General features: G+C 33.6%; 1 long non-coding RNA gene across 1 annotated transcript; it reads right to left on the reverse strand.

Annotated features, from left to right (window-relative positions):
• Positions 1-1,829: 1,829 nt before the first annotated feature.
• On the reverse strand, positions 1,830-18,238 carry LOC116574338. The gene is made up of 3 exons (XR_004279223.1): positions 18,025-18,238; positions 2,465-2,573; positions 1,830-2,095 (listed from the first exon to the last, which is right to left on the reverse strand). It is a non-coding gene; the product is annotated as an uncharacterized LOC116574338 (long non-coding RNA).
• Positions 18,239-18,939: the final 701 nt, after the last annotated feature.

An 18,939-nucleotide genomic window follows, 5' to 3' on the forward strand; every position in this document is an offset into this window, starting at 1 on the left:
TTTTAAATTTTATTTAAAGTTTAATATATAGTGTATGATTAGTCTCAGAGGCAGAGTTTAGTGATTCATCAATTGCATATAACACCCAGTGCTCAAAACTATTAATATATCTTGATGATGGTCAAGTTCTCTGATTTTTTGAGTGATTTGACAACCCAATGCTTTGCATTATTACAAGACATTTGAGTTTAAATACAAAGAGAAAGTAAGTATCTCGAGTCCACATATTTTAAACAACATATCCAGTGAAATTTATGAATATTAAAACAATGCTGCTTGAGATTAAACCATTTACCTGGAAAAGGAGGAGTAGAAATTCTTGGTGTTGATGTACGCAATTATATGTATTTAAAACATTTTAGAAGCTGCCAATTTCTTGATCCGTCGACCTTAACAGCAACCCATAAAAATGTTCTTGTTTTGTATATCTTTAATTTGGAAAGCAGAGAAGCATTATGTTTTGCAGATTCCATAGCACCTGTCACTCACATCAGGGATGTAAGTTGTTTTCCATAGTGCATTTTACCCATAGTGAAGTTTTTGTCACAAATCTTGATCTTTAATAAGTAAATTCATGAAGCTTATAACTGGCACAGTACACACAATTGTAACACTGATTTCACTTAATCTTTAACCTGACATATTGTAGGTTTTACAGTAGCAGTGCTCATATTGAGACTCCATCTGTTAATGGCAGGAAACAGCATTGCTATACTCCAGGAAGCTGCCAAAAAGTGTAAATGACTTGATATGCCGCTAACTGCCGAGTTCAAATATACTCAATGATGCTCTTTTTGTATTTACTGTTTACGTGGGAATCACCTTTGAATGCAACAACTAAAAAGAATCCCTGTAGATCAGACTTCTTAAGACATGATAGAGACAATAATAAATTATATCTGTTACTTTTAATGTGCAAAAATTCCTGTAGCATCTCTCAGAGAAGTACCTCGGCATCCTGAGAGAACTATTAAACCTATTAGTTCATATCAGTGAGCTAAGTTAAGGTGCCAAATGTTTTCTTGAGCTGTACCAGAAAATGCATCCTTCAAGTCACACTACCTTGATTATATTAGTTACAGGGCTTTAAATAATCCTTCCAGGCAGGCCAAAATGGAATAATGTGTGCATTCAAAAGTAATTTATTTCTTGGAAAGTCTTTGAGAAAAGCAAAAGACACTTGCTCATAATAAACAGTGTAGAGTTTCCTGAACAAACATAGTCTTTTTTCCAGGTTAGATTAATAAATATTCATTTGGCACCTACTGTGTGCCAGGAAATTTGCTGAGTGCTTTGTCTACAGATACTACAAAATATATTTTTTGCCCTCAAATAGCACACTGATTAGGTATTGAGAATGATACGTTAGCATGTAACTAAAAAGCATTCCATTAAACAGAGATGTGAAAATGGAAGGGCAGGGAGGAGGGGGAGGTGAGAAAGAGAGAGAAAAGAGGGAGGGAGGGAAGGAAGGGAGGAAGGGAAGATGGCAGGTTAGGTTAATGAAGAGTGCAGAGATTTTTCCGTGAAACTAGTTTAAATAAAAACAGCCTTCTATATATAAATAGTTGAATGATTTGAGAAAGTTCTAGAATTGCTGTAATTTTGTTTTCTATCTGTGAAGTGGGATATATTTATACATACAGAATAGATTCATTATAGGGATTAAATGAGATGTGCAAATTTGTAAAATTTCATAACAGAAGGAAATTTAATGAGCTCTTTAAAGTCAGGAGAAGCTTCAGGTGAAATATGATGTTTGACCTAGGTTTGAATACTAGATGTATGAGTTTCAGTGCTAAGACAAATTACCACAAACTGGACAACTTAAACAACAAATATTTATTACTCCCAGTTCTGAAACTTGGAAGTCCAGGATCAGGGTGCCTGCAGATCCAGTGTCTGATGAGGACCCACTGCCTCGTTTTCATATAGCCTTTCTTCCTTGTATTCTCACGTGGTGGAGAGCTGGGAGAAGGAGCAGCCTTTCGCATCTCTTCTTATAAGGATCCCATTCACGTGGGTTTTAGCTTCATAATCAATTATTATTTCAAAGGCACCACCTCCCATATCACATTGTAGTTAGGATTTCAACCTACAAAGTTTTAGACAACACATTTCAGTTCCTAACACTAGGTATGGCTTAACGGGTGGAAGAGGAAGACAACTAATGTAAAAGAAACACAGACTCCTAAAATAGCCTCCTGTTTCTGGAGAGTAGAAAATACTATTCCGTGTCTCAGTACTGGCATGGGTCAGCCCTGAATTCTAGAACAGAATGGTGAGAATGCAAGTAGAAAAGGATCAACAAAATAGTAGTTCCATAAATTGTAGGTAATCTTTTCTATGGATAGGGCCATTTCTTATTTCTTAAGGAGTTAACCAAATCAGATCAAAACCTGTGTTTTGATTCTATAATAAAATGATCAGGCATCAATGTTAAATTCTTTGGAAATACACTTACTATGAATATAAGGTTGGCTCTTTCTTCAATGAGTGAATTCAGGTTTAAGAGGCATTTTATCAATGACAATGTAAGGGCACATTGAGACGTCCCTTTACTGCAGTCCATCCTATGAGGAAAATATGAATGGTCATATCACAGGTGATATTTTGGAGTGGTAGTGGCTTACAACATTGGAGGATAGGCTGGGGACATATTTAAGCACTGGTTTTCATCAAGCAAATAAATGGATATACATCATCTACCCAGTTAACTTTCCTGTAGTTATGAGATGGCCTCTTGAAAACAAAGTGGCTCTTGGGGGCAAATAGAATAAGAGCATAATTTGAAATAGAGTTACTATAAAAATGAAAAAAAAAAAAAAACAAAAAACACAAAAAGCCTCAACAGAAAAGAAGACCGAAATTGAAACTGTACTTCCAATGTTTTGTGCTTATTCAATCACAGGGAGGTATGACGTTTCTGTCCTATAACATGAGATTTTATAGGACTCTTCAATTATTATTTACAATGTTGAAATTTAATGTATTGATACATTAATAATGTATCATAATGAAAGAACATAATGAAATGCATAATGAGGGACGCCTGGGTGGCTCAGTTGGTTGGACGACTGCCTTCGGCTCAGGTCATGATCCCGGAGTCCCGGGATCGAGTCCCACATAGGTCTCCCAGCTCCACGGGGAGTCTGCTTCTCTCTCTGACCTTCTCGCTCATGTTCTCTCTCACTGTCTCTCTCTCAAATAAATAAATAAAATCTTTAAAAAAAAAAAAAAAAAAAAAAGAAATGCATAATGAAAGAACAAATGAAGTATGTGATTTTGTTATTTCTGTTTGGGTAAAATGATTAATTGAAGGTATTAGTACTAGTTTTAAAAACTAGAAGAAATAAGGAATGATGATGAAAGAATGCTTCATATTTTGATATTATTTCATCTTTTTCAGGAAAAAAAAGCAAAAATGAGATTTATAATAAAATTCAGATAATCCTTTCAGTATTTTTTATGATAGTAAAGATAATGATAACTACAATAACAGGGTAAACATTTACTTGTGTGCTGTTGAATTTGAATTATTTAATTTTGATTTTTGCTAATTGACATATTTTGAAAGTGAAGTTAAACTAAGATGAGAATAGAAAGAGTCTAAACTTGTGAAATAAATCTCCTAAAAAGAGAATTCTCTGCCATGTCCAATTTGTATTAATATTTATTCTTTCTAACATGTATCTTATAGGAAACACATTTAATTTTTTTTTTAATTTTTTAAAGGTGTATATAGTGGACACAATGTTATGTTAGTTTTAGGTGCAAAATGTAGTGATTCAATTTCTCTATACATTATAATGTGCTCACTGCAAGTGTAGCTACCATCTGTCACCATAAAATGTTATTACAATATCATTGACAAATATTCCCTATACTGTGCTTTTTATTTCCATGGCTTATTGTTGTTATTGTTGTTGTTGTTATTATTATTATTATTTATGCAGGGCTTGAACTCACGACCCTGAGATCAAGACCTGAGCTGAAATCAAAAGTCTGATTCACAACCTATTGAGCCACCCAGGCACCCTTCCCATGACTTAGTTATTCTGCAACTGGAAGCCTATATTTCCTTCCCCTCCTCACCCATTTTGTCCATCCCCATAGCTTCCTCCCCCTTTCCCTGCAACCATTAATTTGTCTTCTGTAATTATATGTTTGATTCTGCTTTTGGCTTATTCGTTCATTTGTTTGTTTTGTCTTTTAGATTCCACATATGAGTGAAATCATACAGTATTGGTCTTTCTCAGTCTGATTTATTTCACTTAGCACAATACCCTCTAGGTCCATCCATATTATGGCAGATGGCAAGATCTCATCCTTTTTTATGTCTGTATAAAATTCCACTTCATATGGAATTCTATATATATTCTTTCATCTTTCAATGGACATTATGTTGCTTCCATATCTTTGCTATTGTAAAGAATGCTGTGATACATATAGGGCATATGTATTCCTTTGAATTAGTGATTTTGTGTTCATTGGATAAATACCCAGTAGAACAATTGCTGGATTATAGGCTAGTTCTATGTTTAATTTTTTGTGGAACTCCCATGCTGTTTTTCACAGTGGCTGTGCCAATATACATTCCTGCCAACAGTGCATGAGGGTTCCTTGTTCTCCACATCTTGCCAACACTTTTTATTTCTTGTGTTTTTCTTGTGTTTTATCCATTCTGATAGGAGTCAGTGATTTTGTTTGCATTTCCCTGATGATTAATGATGCTGAGCATCTTTTCATGTGACTGTTGGCCGTCTGTATGTCTTCTTTGGAAAAAATGTCTATTCAGGTATTTTGTCCATTAAAAATCAATTGGATTGGATTATTTGGGATTTTTTTGTGTGTTGAGTTGTATAAGCTCTCTATATATTTTGGATATTAACTCCTTATCAGATATATCATTTGTATTCAACAATATATTAGAGGAATCATTCACCATGATCAAGTGGCATTTATTTCTGGGATATAAGTGTGGTTCAATATTTGCAAATCAGTCATTGCAATATACCACATCGATAAAGCAAAGAATAAAAATCATATAATTACCTCAATAGATGCAGAAAAGCATTTGACAAAATTCAACATCTGTTCATAAAGATTCTCAACAAAGTAGGTTTAGAGGGAACATAACTCTATCTAATATCATACTCAATGGTGAAAAACAGAGCTTTTACTTTAAGATAAGGAACGAGACAAGGAAGTCAACTCTCACTACTTTTATTCAACATAGTACTGGAAGTCATAGCCATAGCAATCAGACAAGAAAAAAAAAATAAGAGGCATCCATATTGGTAAGGAAGAAGTTAAACCTTCACTATGTACAGATAACATTAAATTATATGGAGAAAACCCTAAAGACTCAATCAGAAAACTAATAGAAGTAATAAAGGAATTCAGTAAAGTTGCAGGATATGAAATACCCAGAAGTTGTAGCATTTCTCTACACTAATAACAAAATAGCAGAAAGAGAAGAAAGTTATTCCATTTGTTATTACACCTAAAAGAATAAAATACACTTTGATAACATGTTAAATTTGGAATTCAATAAAAATATATATGGTCAGTATTTTAAAAATACAAAACAAATTAATTTTACATCAATATTCCATAAAGTTATTTTGGTTTAATTATAAATTTATTTATGAATACATAGATATAGTTCTCTTTTACAAGGCACCTTTAATTAATTGCTTTGAAAGGCTATTCACTTTATAGAATGATAGCTGAACTGTCAAATTAATTTTACTGATTCAAACGTTTGCAGCTTTCAGTTTTGTCAATTAGTGAAAACTTACTATTTATCATGAATTTTAAATTCTATGTAAAGCCCTGATATATTTTTAATAGCAAACTACATTCCAAAAATATTGTATTAAATTCATTCAGCATTATCTATCATATTACTTCAAATATATGAAAATTAGTGAATTGTTTCTTTAATTTTCTATACTTAATTGCAGACCTGTTTAACTCAAAGGACTACTGATTAGAGTGAGAGAGTATATTTCTAGAAGAACTGACCCTTATTAACTCACTCATGTATTCTTTCATTCACAAATAAAGTACAAAACATTGAAGTGAAAAATACAGTGTCCCTGACTTCAGAAAAGTATATGAATATATTATATACATTTATTTGGTTGTGTAACTTAAATGTTTTTAAGTATGTAAATCTTTATTCTTCTCACGTTAAGAAAGTAAGACAGTGTATGGATTTATTCCCAAGATGTTCATGGCCTTCTATCTCTGCAACTCCCTTGTATTTTGTGTCCTTTGGATGCTACTACTGTATGGCACCTTCTCCTAGATATTCATACCAGAGTCTTATAGTTCCTGTATGCTTTCTATCCAGTAATTCCCCTCTGAACCTGACTGGTTGGAACCCACCAATTCTTGGCATCTATAGATTAGGTCACATTCGGTTTGGGGACTATAATAGGCTTGCTTTTTACATTAATATCACAATTATAAAAGTTGAAATGTATATCAAAAATAACATCTTACCAGTATAAGGTAAAATAAGTGAAATTTAAAGACATTAATTTTGAGTGTGTTTAGTTTTGTAAGAAAGCTCCAAACTGTCTTTCAAAGTAGCTGTATCATTTTCCATTCTAAATAACAATGAATGAAAATTTTTGTTGCTCTTCATTTTGCCAGAATTTGGCCAGTATTTCCTATTTTGGCTCTTCTAATAGCTAATGGCTATATAATTGTTGTTTTAATTTGCATTTTCCTGATGACTCCATGATATGGAACATCTTTTCATATGATTATTTCTCATCCTTTTGCTTAGATTTCTTTTTTCTAATTTTTAATTTTTTATAAACATATAATATATTTTTATCCCCAGGGGTACAGGTCTGTGAATCGCCAGGTTTACACACTTCACAGCACTCACCAAAGCACATACCCTCCCCAATGTCCATAACCCCACCCTCCTTTTCCCAACCCTCCTCCCCCCAGCAACCCTGTTTGTTTTGTGACATTAAGAGTCACTTATGGTTTCTCTCTCTCCCAATCCCATCTTGTTTCATTGATTCTTCTCCTAACCCCTTAAGCCCCCATGTTGCATCACCACTTCCTCAATAAGGGGGATTATATGATAGTTGTCTTTCTCTGCTTGACGTATTTTGCTAAGCATGATACGCTCTAGTTCCATCCACATTGTCGCAAATGGCAAGATTTCATTTCTTTTGATGGCTGCATAGTATTCCATTATGTATATATACCACATCTTCTTGATCCATTCATATGTTGATGGACATCTAGGTTCTTTCCATAGTTTGGCTATTGTGGACATTGCTATAAACATTCGGGTGCACGTGCCCCTTTGGATCACTACGTTTGTATCTTTAGGGTAAATACCAAATAGTTCAATTGCTGGGTCATAGGGTAGTTCTATTTTCAACATTTTGAGGAACCTCCATGCTATTTTCCAGAGTGGTTGCACCAGCTTGCATTCCCACCAACAGTGTAGGAGGGTTCCCCTTTCTCCACATCCTCGCCAGCATCTGTCATTCCCTGACTTGTTAATTTTAGCCATTCTGACTGGTGTGAGGTGATATCTCATTGTGGTTTTGATTTGTATTTCCCTGATGCTGAGTGGTATAGAGCACTTTTTCATGTGTCTGTTGGCCATCTGGATGTCTTCTTTGCAGAAATGTCTGTTCGTGTCCTCTGCCCATTTCTTGATTGGATTATTTGTTCTTTGGGTGTTGAGTTTGCTAAGTTCTTTATAGATTTTGGACACTAGTCCTTTATCTGATATGTCGTTTGCAAATATCTTCTCCCATTCTGTCAGTTGTCTTTTGGTTTTGTTAACTGTTTCCTTTGCTGTGCAAAAGCTATTGATCTTGATAAAATCCCAATAGTTCATTTTTGCCCTTGCTTCCCTTGCCTTTGGCGATGTTCCTAGGAAGAATTTGTTGCAGCTGAGGTCGAAGAGGTTGCTGCCTGTGTTCTCCTCAAGGATTTTGATGGATTCCTTTTTCACATTGAGGTCCTTCATCCATTTGGAGTCTGTTTTCGTGTGTGGTATAAGGGAATGGTCCAATTTCATTTTTCTGCATGTGGCTGTCCAATTTTCCCAACACCATTTATTGAAGAGGCTGTCTTTTTTTCCATTGGACATTTTTTCCTGCTTTGTTGAAGATTAGTTGACCATAGAGTTGAGGGTCTATTTATGGGCTCTCTATTCTGTTCCATTGATCTATGTGCCTGTTTTTGTGCCAGTACCATGCTGTCTTGATGATGACAGCTTTGTAATAGAGCTTGAAGTCTGGAATTGTGATGCCACCAACTTTGGCTTTCTTTTTCAATATTCCTTTGGCTAATTTGAAGTCTTTTCTGGTTCCTCTATCCTTCATCTTTAGCAGTGTATTTTCTTGCCCAGCAAAACTGAAATATTTGTAAATAAAGATGAATGTTTCCCAAATAATAATGATCACTCACTCTGCGACTTTTTCATGCTAGACACATGACATTTTATTTTCTAATTATTTTTGACATTTTAGTTTGTTTAGTCTTGAAATCAACTGTAATGTACTTACTATGATCCCTTATTTACAGTGGTAAAATGAGGCAGAGAGCAAAAGAATTTATCCCATCTCAGAAATGGTAAGCACCAGAGATGGATTGATAGCCACACAGTATATCTCCAGACTCTAAATGCTTAACCACTATTCTCTGTTTCCATGTCATTAAAACTAAGAGTGGTTTTAACATGATTCTTTCTATTGTTTTGAGAAAATTAACTCAGATTTTTTTAAAGATTTTATTTATTTATTTGACAGAGAGATCACAAGTAGGCAGAGAGGCAGGCAGAGAGAGAGGAGGTAAATGTAAAAGTAACATTTAACCATGTCACTCAGACTCACATAAAATTCCCTATGCTTTTTATATAGTGGGAGAAAAAGTATAATGGAACATTGTATTTAAAATTAAAGATGTAAAGCAATGCCCAAACATTATTTTCTTATTTAAATTAAATCATCATGTAAAGAAACTTAATCTAAAACGTATATCCATTATATCAGACTTGCATGTAAAAAGCTAAGAAATTATATGTTATGGCGCTGGACCATCAGATTCAACTAATTTTTTCTACCCTAAGAAAATTGGCCACAGGTCTAAGGCTCCATCTGTTTTTTCATCCATTGCATTAATCATGTAATCTCTGTATTAATTTTTAGTTATCCTAGTGTAAAAAGAGAAAGCTAGACTTAAATATTTGGGGAAAAAATTTAAAGAAATAAACTTTCTGTGCAAAATAAAATAATCAAAATAACTTTTTTTTTTAGCAGACACATACAAGAATTGGTGGTATTACTAACAAGAGAAGTGACAGACTTTAATTATCAAGATTTGGAAGAATAACAGTGATGAATTTGTATAACTCCTTAAAATTTGTGGAGCACTTTCTCATATATTATCTCATTTTACGTAATCCTTACAACTGTCATAGAGATCAGCCAGACACATTTTAACAATGAACTAGTGCAGTTCTTATAAAAATTGGGACAATAGCTTTTTCTAGTTTCCTAAGCCAAGGTCTGTTAAGACTAAACAGGATCCTGATCCCAAGTAGAATTAGGAAAGGGTGGCTCTTCATAGTTAGGTGCCAAATTTACCTATATGAATTTTTTAGTTTGGGAAATTTATGTTTTCTATGTACTCCATATTCTTTATTCTTCAGTTTCCATGGTGCTACAGCAACCAGTTAAGCCTGCTGTTACTATGGAAACAATAGTGTCTTTCTCTCCATTTCATACATTTTGGTACATTCTTCAGATATTTCCTCCACTTGTACATTCATTTTTGTTCTACAAATATGTAATTAAAAATTGCAACAGTGCTTAAGAAAGCAACTGAGACAAACTACTTATACTTTTAGGATAATGGAGAATTAATAATGAGTCATAATAAATGAATGAATATGTACATATACATTGAGTCATCTTGGTATTTAATCTAAAATTATCAGCTTACTCTTTGTACATTCTTTGAAGACAGAATCTGTTTAGTTGAAATATTTTATGAAAAATTATTACATTTTATTCCTGGTGCTGCCAAAATAAAATGAACAAAAATATTCTTACTGGCAATACAAGAAGGAAAATATATTGCAATAATGCATGTGATACTTATTCTTTCAAAGGAATAAACTATTTTAGTCACTGGGTCAGCTCCAAGCATTCTTTGTACCATGAGAAAGCTAGTGAGAAATTAGAATACATACATTTTCTACAGTATAATTTCATTTTGAGGATTTCTGAAAAATACTTATTTTTTTGCTACTATTGGCATTATGTTTTGAGTTGTAACAGCTCCACCACATTCATACACTTCCCACTCCCCTCAACATACACACCAAAGGACATGCTCTTTCTGAAATTATAATCCTTTACCACTCCCAAAGAAATTCCATTCTGAATAGGGTAAAGCAGATTTTTTTTTTTTTAAAGGGGAAACTTAAACTCAAAATCTGTAGTGAAGTCCATTGTCTGATAAAATAATCCTTCTATTCATGCTTGCTATATTTGGGAGGCTAGAATCAGTTTAGAAATGTTTACAAGTATTGACATGTTTATAGATGGAATGATATTATTTCATAATCTAAAGTGTTTTTAATATATATTTAAAATTGTTCAAACATGCATGTAACACTAAATATTTTACCTTTTACATTATATTTTATTACCTAAAATTGATTTTTATAAACAATTTATTTTAAAGAATTTTAGATTCGTAGGATGGTGTGAAGAAATTTAAGGGAAATCCTATGCACCCTTCACTTAACTTCTTTCAGTGGTAGTGTCTTACCTATGATAATACAATTATCAAAGCCAGAAAATTGACCTTGATATAAAATTTATTTAGAATTATTTAGATTTCACCAGTTGTACATGCATTTCCTGTGCAAGGATGTGTGTGTAGTTCTATGTAACTTTATTCCATGTATAGCTTCCAATTACCACAAAACTCAAGAACAGAAGAATTGTACCATTACTGTAAGACTTGGTCCTACTATCCCTTTATAGTCACACTGACTCTGCCCCTCTAAAACCCTAAAGCTAAAAACCACTAATATGTCCTTCATTTTTAGAATTATGTTATTTATTGAAAGTTATATGCATCTATGCAGTCTGTGTCATTTTTGACATTGGCTTTTATTCAGGTTTTATGAATATCCATGTATAACTTTTTGTCTGAAAATAAGTTTTTATTTGGGATATATGCCTAAAAGTAGAATTTCTCAGTTTTACAGTATGTATAGTGCCAACTATAGGTTGTTTGTACATGCTCTTTGTGAGATAGAGAAAATATCTACTCTAATCTCATGTTCTAAAGGTATTTATAATAAATGAATATTGATATAGTAAATTACATTTATTATTTTTCAAATATTAAATCAATCCTGCATATCTGAATAAAGCCAACATAGTCTTGTTGTACTATTCTTTTTATACATTGCTGAACTCAATTGCTCAAATTTTGTTGAGGGTTTTTGAATCTAAATTCATGAGAGAGATCAGTTTCATTTTATTCTACTGTCTTGTTTGATTTTGGTATAAAGCTAATGCTGGCCTCATAAATTTGTTGTGATAAAATGACTTTTAAGTGATTTGATTTTCGTCTCTGAATCATCAAATGAGTAGATTGGATTTGATTTAAAATGGCTGCTCTTTTTTGTATTTAACTTATCTTTTCATTTTATAGCAATTGTGCATTTTATAACTTCACATTTTCCTAAAATTATAATGTATTTAACATATTTAACACACTCCATTATTAACAAATACAGCTTTTATTCTATATTCTATACTCTGATGTGCACATAAAGTGATGACTATACTCTTACCTTGTATAATTGTGAAGTGATTTTGCATATAAGGCTGATTTCATGGCAATATTGTTTGCTGGAGTAAACCCAGTCTGAATTGTGAGAGGGTTTCCTCTTCTTTTCTTGCCTTATTTTTTATATATTGTTCTGCCACTCATATCATATTTTTTTCAATATACAGATCTTCCTGGACTTATAATACGGTTCTATCACAATAAATCCATTGTAAATTGAAAATATCATCAGTCAAAAATGGATTGTTTTTTATTAAATAAATTCTCTCTCCAAAATGTAGTTCATCTTACAAACCTGATGTCTAGAACCACATTCTCTACTAACTGAGCCATCCAGGCACCCCCCAAAATGCATTTAATATGCCTATCCTACCAAACATTACAGCCTAGCCTAGTCTAAATTAAACATGCTCAGAACACTTACATTAGCCTACAGTTGGACAAAATCATCTAACATAAAGTCTATTTTGTAATAAAATGTTGACTCATATAGTTATTGAATACTGCACTTCAAGTCAAAACAGAATGACTATATAGATACAGAGTGATTGTAAGTATCTCAGTTGTTTGCCCTCATGATCAGGAAGCTGCCTGGGAGCCCTGGCTCACTGCCACTGCCCTGCATCACGAGTCTTTATGGTGTATCACTAGCCCAGGAAAAGAGTAAAACTTTAAATGTGATGTGCAGGTTCTTTTGAATGCATATTGCTTTTGAACCATTGTAAAGTTAAAAAATCCTAAATTGGATTAGAATAGTTGGGGACCATCTGTATTAAAAGTTACTGCAAGTTACATTTATTAAAAAATGTTAGTTAACTAACTGAAATTTAATAAAAACTTTAAAAAATCAAGATGATTTTGGTTTTTTTTTGCCAGTCTTTCAATATATTTTTAAATTTAAAATATTAACAATAGTAATTTTACCTGCATTACACACTCCTGCATGAAAGAATACTCTCATGTCATATATAATTATTTATATATTGCCTGAAAGAAATTATTAGATGAATATGAATTTGAAGGAGTGAAAAAATGTAAGAATATATTCCAGAAATTATGCTATTTCTAGATATTATTTATCGCTTATTTTATTTTAAAGCAATAACTTGGGCAGTGATATAAGTTTATTTTAATAATTACTATTTTAGGGTCCACTTTTTTCTTTTTCTTTCCTTTTCATATTCTGATGTGTGGACAAATTTGCAAATAAAATGGTTTCTGAAAGACTATATTTAAATAAGAGTAAGTATATCAGGTGAATTATATGTAGTAACTGTTCCTCACATGAATATCTTAATGAACTTCAATAGAGGAAATGTTAGAGAGGAATCTTTCCATGTTTCTTGCTTAATTTTAATTGTTTGGCAATAAATTCAGAATGCTCAGTCTTTCCCTACTCTTTTTCACCCCAAACCTTTTTATTGAGGCCGTTGTGACACGATGCCATCAGTTTATTTTCTGGGAAACTTGTCTGGATAATCTAGTTTTAGTCCTGATTGTCTTCCCTTCCTCCACTGCTTCTTTCTTTAGCCCAGCAGAAGAACGGGGGAAGCAGGAGGAAAGGACACTTTTTCCTTTAGTGAACTTTTTCCTTCCTTCCTTTCTTCCTTCCTCTCTCCCTCCCTCCCTCTTTTCTTTTCTTTCTTTGTGTCCCCTCCGTCCTTCCCTTCCTTCCTCTCTCCCTCTTTTCTTTCTTGTGTTCTTTATTAATTAGCTTTATACCTTGCACAGTGCATTTGAGATACATACTTCGGAAAATTAAGAGCTCTTTTCCCCTTGCTTTTGCTGTTAACCTCTTTCACTGGTGTAATGGATGTTTCCTATCTAGAGGCACAAATCCAGTAAGGGGTGTGTGTGTGTGTGTGTGTGTGTGTGTGTGTGTGCATGCGTACACACTCGTGCATGTGCACCTGCGTGCATAAATGTGGGGGGCACCCAATGAGCCATAGACATTGGATCATCTATAATTAATTTTATAAGCATGCCTGATATACTGCTTCATATTCTCTTGTAGATAAAAATAGAGGTTACAAAAGAAATTCTTAGTTGTGTTCTTGTCTTGGTATTTTTAACACAAAAAATGAAAATGTTAACTCTGAAAGACTAAGCCTGTAGGATGAAATGACAACCATTCATAGATTAAACACTGTTCTATACCATAATTTTTGTTAGTTAACTTTTCTATTCCTCATTTTCATTATCTAAAATCTATATAGTGTAAAATCTATACCTACTTTATAACCTCCTGGTAAAAATATGTTAATGCATGTGAAATATTATAAAAAAAATCTTAATATTTTGAAACTACTGTTATTATAGGGGGTATAAACCTGAATCCACAAACTGAGCTGTGCAGAAATGTCACTTTACTTTACATTCTTTAGGTCATGTTGAATCAAAATCTAAACCATTATTTTGCCAGGACTATGAGAAATACAACTTTAGGCACTGGAGATTCTTCCTTTCCTCTAGAACTGTACAAAGATCTTTGGAAGAAGAATATTAGAGCAAAAAAAGAAACTGGTTTCTCTGGTCTTTGGTGCACATTTTGATTATGGGAGTGTGTGTTGCTCAATGTCACATAGTTCCTCAAGTATATCTGATCTTTTTTTTCTGTGCTAGGCTGGTGTCTTGGAATTACTTGACATTACTGGGCATCCTTCATTGAAGAGCTTTCTTGTATTTTTTGTTTGTTTTAAATTAGGTCTTCTGTTTGCCCACTGCATTACAGATCCTATCACTTTCCTGGAGTACAATAAAATACCCAAGGTCTAGTCATCATTTCTTACGGAGCCCCAGAACTGCATTTCCTATACAGTGTGGGGAAATCTTAACTTTCCCTTCTTTCTCTGCTTCTGCCTCTATTCTCAAATGGGTACCCGTCCCCTTCCTTTGCTCCTAGTATAAACTTTTTATATAGTTTAGGGTTTGAGGCAGGGAAAAGCCAGTTTCAGGTGAATTCTGCATCAAGTCAATCAGGACTAACTTCCTGAGGTAATAAAGCCAACAGTTTCCATGGTGACTCAGATAAATAGGAAAATGTGGCAGAAATTAGACATCAATTATTATCTTAAGAAATTAACTTTTCCTGCTTTAATTATCATAATTACATAATAAAGAGAGGACTTTCATTTTTGTTTTTAACTTCTTACAAAGGACCATGAAAGCAAAGTGCACCAAAGTTAAACAGTTATGGAAGATTTTATGTGAGTCTATTATAATAGGGAATAGAGACCAGACACAGTCTGAATTCAGCTTTGCTGAAACAAAGAGAGTGGAAGAGTTTTTAAGAACTGGGGTACAGAGAGGCATCTGGGTGGCACAGTCAGTTAAGCGTGTGACCCTTGGTTTTGGCTCAGGTCATGATCTCATGATTTGGGACTGAGTCCTGCATAAAGGCTACCTGTTCTGCATAGAGTCTGCTTGGGTCTCCCTCCTCCCTCTGCTCCTCTGGCTCGTTTTCTCTCTCTCTCTCTCTTTCTCATTCTTTTAAATAAATAAATATTTTAAAAAAATAAGTGAGGTGCAGAAATCATAGACCATCTGATTTTGCTAATTGGCTTTATCTGAAAGAAAATAAACTTTCTTCTAACTTCATGACAAGAAGTAGTTTTATAAGTTGGAGATAGGTGCCCAGTGAAGATTGGGAGATAGCAGCTCTATCTTCCTTCATGTTTACACTTCAAAGCACTGCCTCCTGGGCCCTTGAGAAAAACATTCTTGAGTTATAAAACTGGCAAGAGTTTTTTAAAAGGATTTATCTTTCAAAGGATCAGAGAAAGTGCAATTACAAGTTTGCTAAAGAAAATGCTCTAAGAAAAGGGAGGCCAGGGCCTAAAGTCTAGAAGAAACCTGTCTAAATTTAGTCAAGCTCAGGGAAATCTTTAGACTATCTTGGTCAGGACCTTGTGAAAATCTTGTCTCATGTGATTAAGAAAAATACCTCTTTTTGGTTTGCCCCAGACTGTCTTTTTTCCGCCACTTTTTCTGCTCTTCTTTATATACCCCATGAGATTCCTAACACAGGTCAAGAGCCTTTGTCATGCCAGTGCCTTGTTGCAGATAACTTACTGTTTGGTAAAACTTACTTATCTCTTCCCTGCAGTTGACTTTACTGTAAAGATGAGCATTTCCTCATTGTATTAGAAAAGGTTACTTCCTCCAAAAATCACACTGTTGCTGGTTATTTATTACCCTGGGGGGTGACCTTTTGCTGGCTGTGACTGAACTGCTGTAGTTCTCTGTGCTGATCTAATGTCAGTGTTCTGTATCCTGGCCAGCTCTTCTCTGTTACCTGGGCTAAATAAACACTGTTCTGTCCCTTTTGCTGTGGGGGCTTTTATCCTCTTTCTTTTTGCTGTAAAGAAAGAATTCCAGATTAAGACCTGAGAAGAGAATGAATCATTGATGCTTTGATGGTTCTTGAGTAATCACTAGACCATTCTCCACTATAGAGGCAGTTGGTCTTCATATTTAGGCCACAATTGTCCACTTACATGGAAGCTGTAGATTTTTTTTTTGTAGGAAATGCCATTCAGAAAAAAACTGTACCCCATGGGTGAAATCCATACTATATTAAAGTCTTATTGAAACACAGCATACTTATTTTTTAATGTTACTTCTTAAAACACTTCATTGGGCAATGATTGATATGTAAAAAGTTATACATATTCACTATACATGACTCTTATCAATTTGGGGATAAGTACGCTCCTGTGAAACCATCACTATCAATAAGTCCACAGACAGATTCATCACATCCCAAGTTTCCCTCCTGCCCTGTTTCCCATTACTATGTTTTGTGTATGTGTGATAAGAATACTTAACATAAGTTCTACTTAATTAAGAAATTAAAACCACACCTATTTTCAAAATATTGTCTATAGCTGCTCTTGTGTTAACAGTAGCAGAGTCATGTAGTTGTAACAGAGACCAGATGGCTCAAAGAACTGAAAATACTTACTTTTTTTTTTAAAGCCCTTTTAAGAAAACCCTTAATATTGAGAACTATTTCAATTTTTCCCTTAAAGATACATATCTTCTGGTGAATTGTGTAGATAGTACTTTAGATTTCCTTGAATCTTTCTATAGCTCACATAGCTCCTAGTGCTATGACAAGATAGTGTCTCAAGGAAATGCATTTTTTTGTACAAGTGTAAATTTAGATGAAAAATGCAATTATATTTAATTAAAATATAAGGAAACTATAACTGTCAAATATATGTTTAGCATTAAAACTTGTACTATGATAGCTTTATTTTGGTTTTATAATATAGTACAGAATTAAAAGAAACAAAAAATTAAATATAAAAATAACCACAATTTTGTGCTGTTTGACATTCCTTGAACACAGAAGACTAGGTTTGTTCAGTAACAAAATCTGTATCAGTCCTTGTCCCTTTAAATATGATAGATCCATTCATATTTCTCCTAGGGATTTTTCAATTTTTTTTGCAATCTGACAGTCTAAATTATAGTCAGGAAAATATTTACCAATTGCATAGAAATATTATAATACTTTATAAAATGTTTCTCAACTAAATATAGAATTATTTTCTTATCATAGAAATGTCCTCCTGAACTTTTCTTTAATTCAAAGGTTTTATTTCAAATAAGTAGCTTTGGGGAAGGAATGCCACATGATTTTGGGTAAAAAGTCTGTTATTGTTCAGGCTTCCATTTTTTTGAGACTGCTTCAAATAGGAGATTTCTTCAATAGGATTTAGCTGAATTTTAAGGCTTAAGAGTCTATTGAATTATTTAAAAAAACATGACTTCTTTCTCTCTGCTAATATGGTACATTAATCTCTGATATTGAATGCACTTTATACTTTCCAACACGTTTACTTTCCTCGCATAATTTTATCTAATTAGAAAAAATGTTTGTTTATCTCAGAAAACCCAAGTCCTCCCCTATTAGAAAAAAAAATTATTTATTTATTAGAGAGAGAGAGAAAAAACACATCACAGGGCAGGTGGGAGAGAGAGAGAATCTAAAGCAGACTCCCTGCTGAGCATGGTGCTTGAGGTGGTGGACTTGATCCCATTATCCTGAGATCCTGACCTGAGCCAAAATTGAAAGTCACATGCTTAACTGACTAAGGCACCCAGGTGCTCCCAAGTCCTCTACTCTTAATCAGTAATTAACTTCAGTCTTACCTTTACGAGTCCAGCCAGAACTCTGAATCCCACGTCTGAAAAACAATGCTGTATTGTCAGAAGGAATGCAAGTTGTTGGTCTTAACCAACAAAAGACATAAAGTTCCAAAGCTGATGAAAACTATTCTAAAAACATGTGACCTCACTCGAAATCATATGACTGTGAGGTTTCTGCTGAAGCATCTGTATAACTATTATAGGGTCTTGGACTGAATTTAATTTTTTTTTTAATTCTAATTTTCACTACTATAATTGTCCCTAATAGTTAATTAACTAGAGAATCAATCTTTCAACTAGCTTCACAATGGACTAGAACTCTGAGTTCTAAGAATCTGGTGGCAATCTTATTTAAACCTTTCAGAGGCACTCTTAGTTCCATACTTTCTGCATTTCCCAAATCTTTCTAGATATTGTCTTCTAGTCTTGAATTGTAAGAATCCTGTGTTACTCTCAACTATTTCTGTTTGTTTGCAGTTTATACCATTCATTTTTCAATAAATGCTATGCTTAGTACATATTTTGTTCTTGATATTTTTATTAGAACTAGGGGTATAGCAGTGAAAAAAACAAGTCTCTGCCATTATGGACATTATATATGGTGCTTGTACTGAGAAAAATATCCCTAACAGTGTGTTATTTTCTTATAGCTGGACACTGTTTAATGCAAAATTTCTCTGACTGTCAAGGAGTCATTGAGTTGCTTACATTGGATATATTTTTAAAGATTTTATTTATTTATTTGACAGAGAGAGATCGATCACAAGTGTCGCCCTCTGTCGCCCTCGACCCGCAAGAACGACAATCAGCCTGGTATGGTGTTAATGCTTCATCCGTTTATTTCATCAACTTCCTTAGCTTATATGAAGCAGGGTGACCAATAAGGGGTCAAGCAATGGGGAGAGCCAATGAGAGTCC

Source organism: Mustela erminea, chromosome 15 (genome assembly GCF_009829155.1).
Source record: "Mustela erminea isolate mMusErm1 chromosome 15, mMusErm1.Pri, whole genome shotgun sequence".
Classification (NCBI taxonomy): domain Eukaryota; kingdom Metazoa; phylum Chordata; class Mammalia; order Carnivora; family Mustelidae; genus Mustela; species Mustela erminea.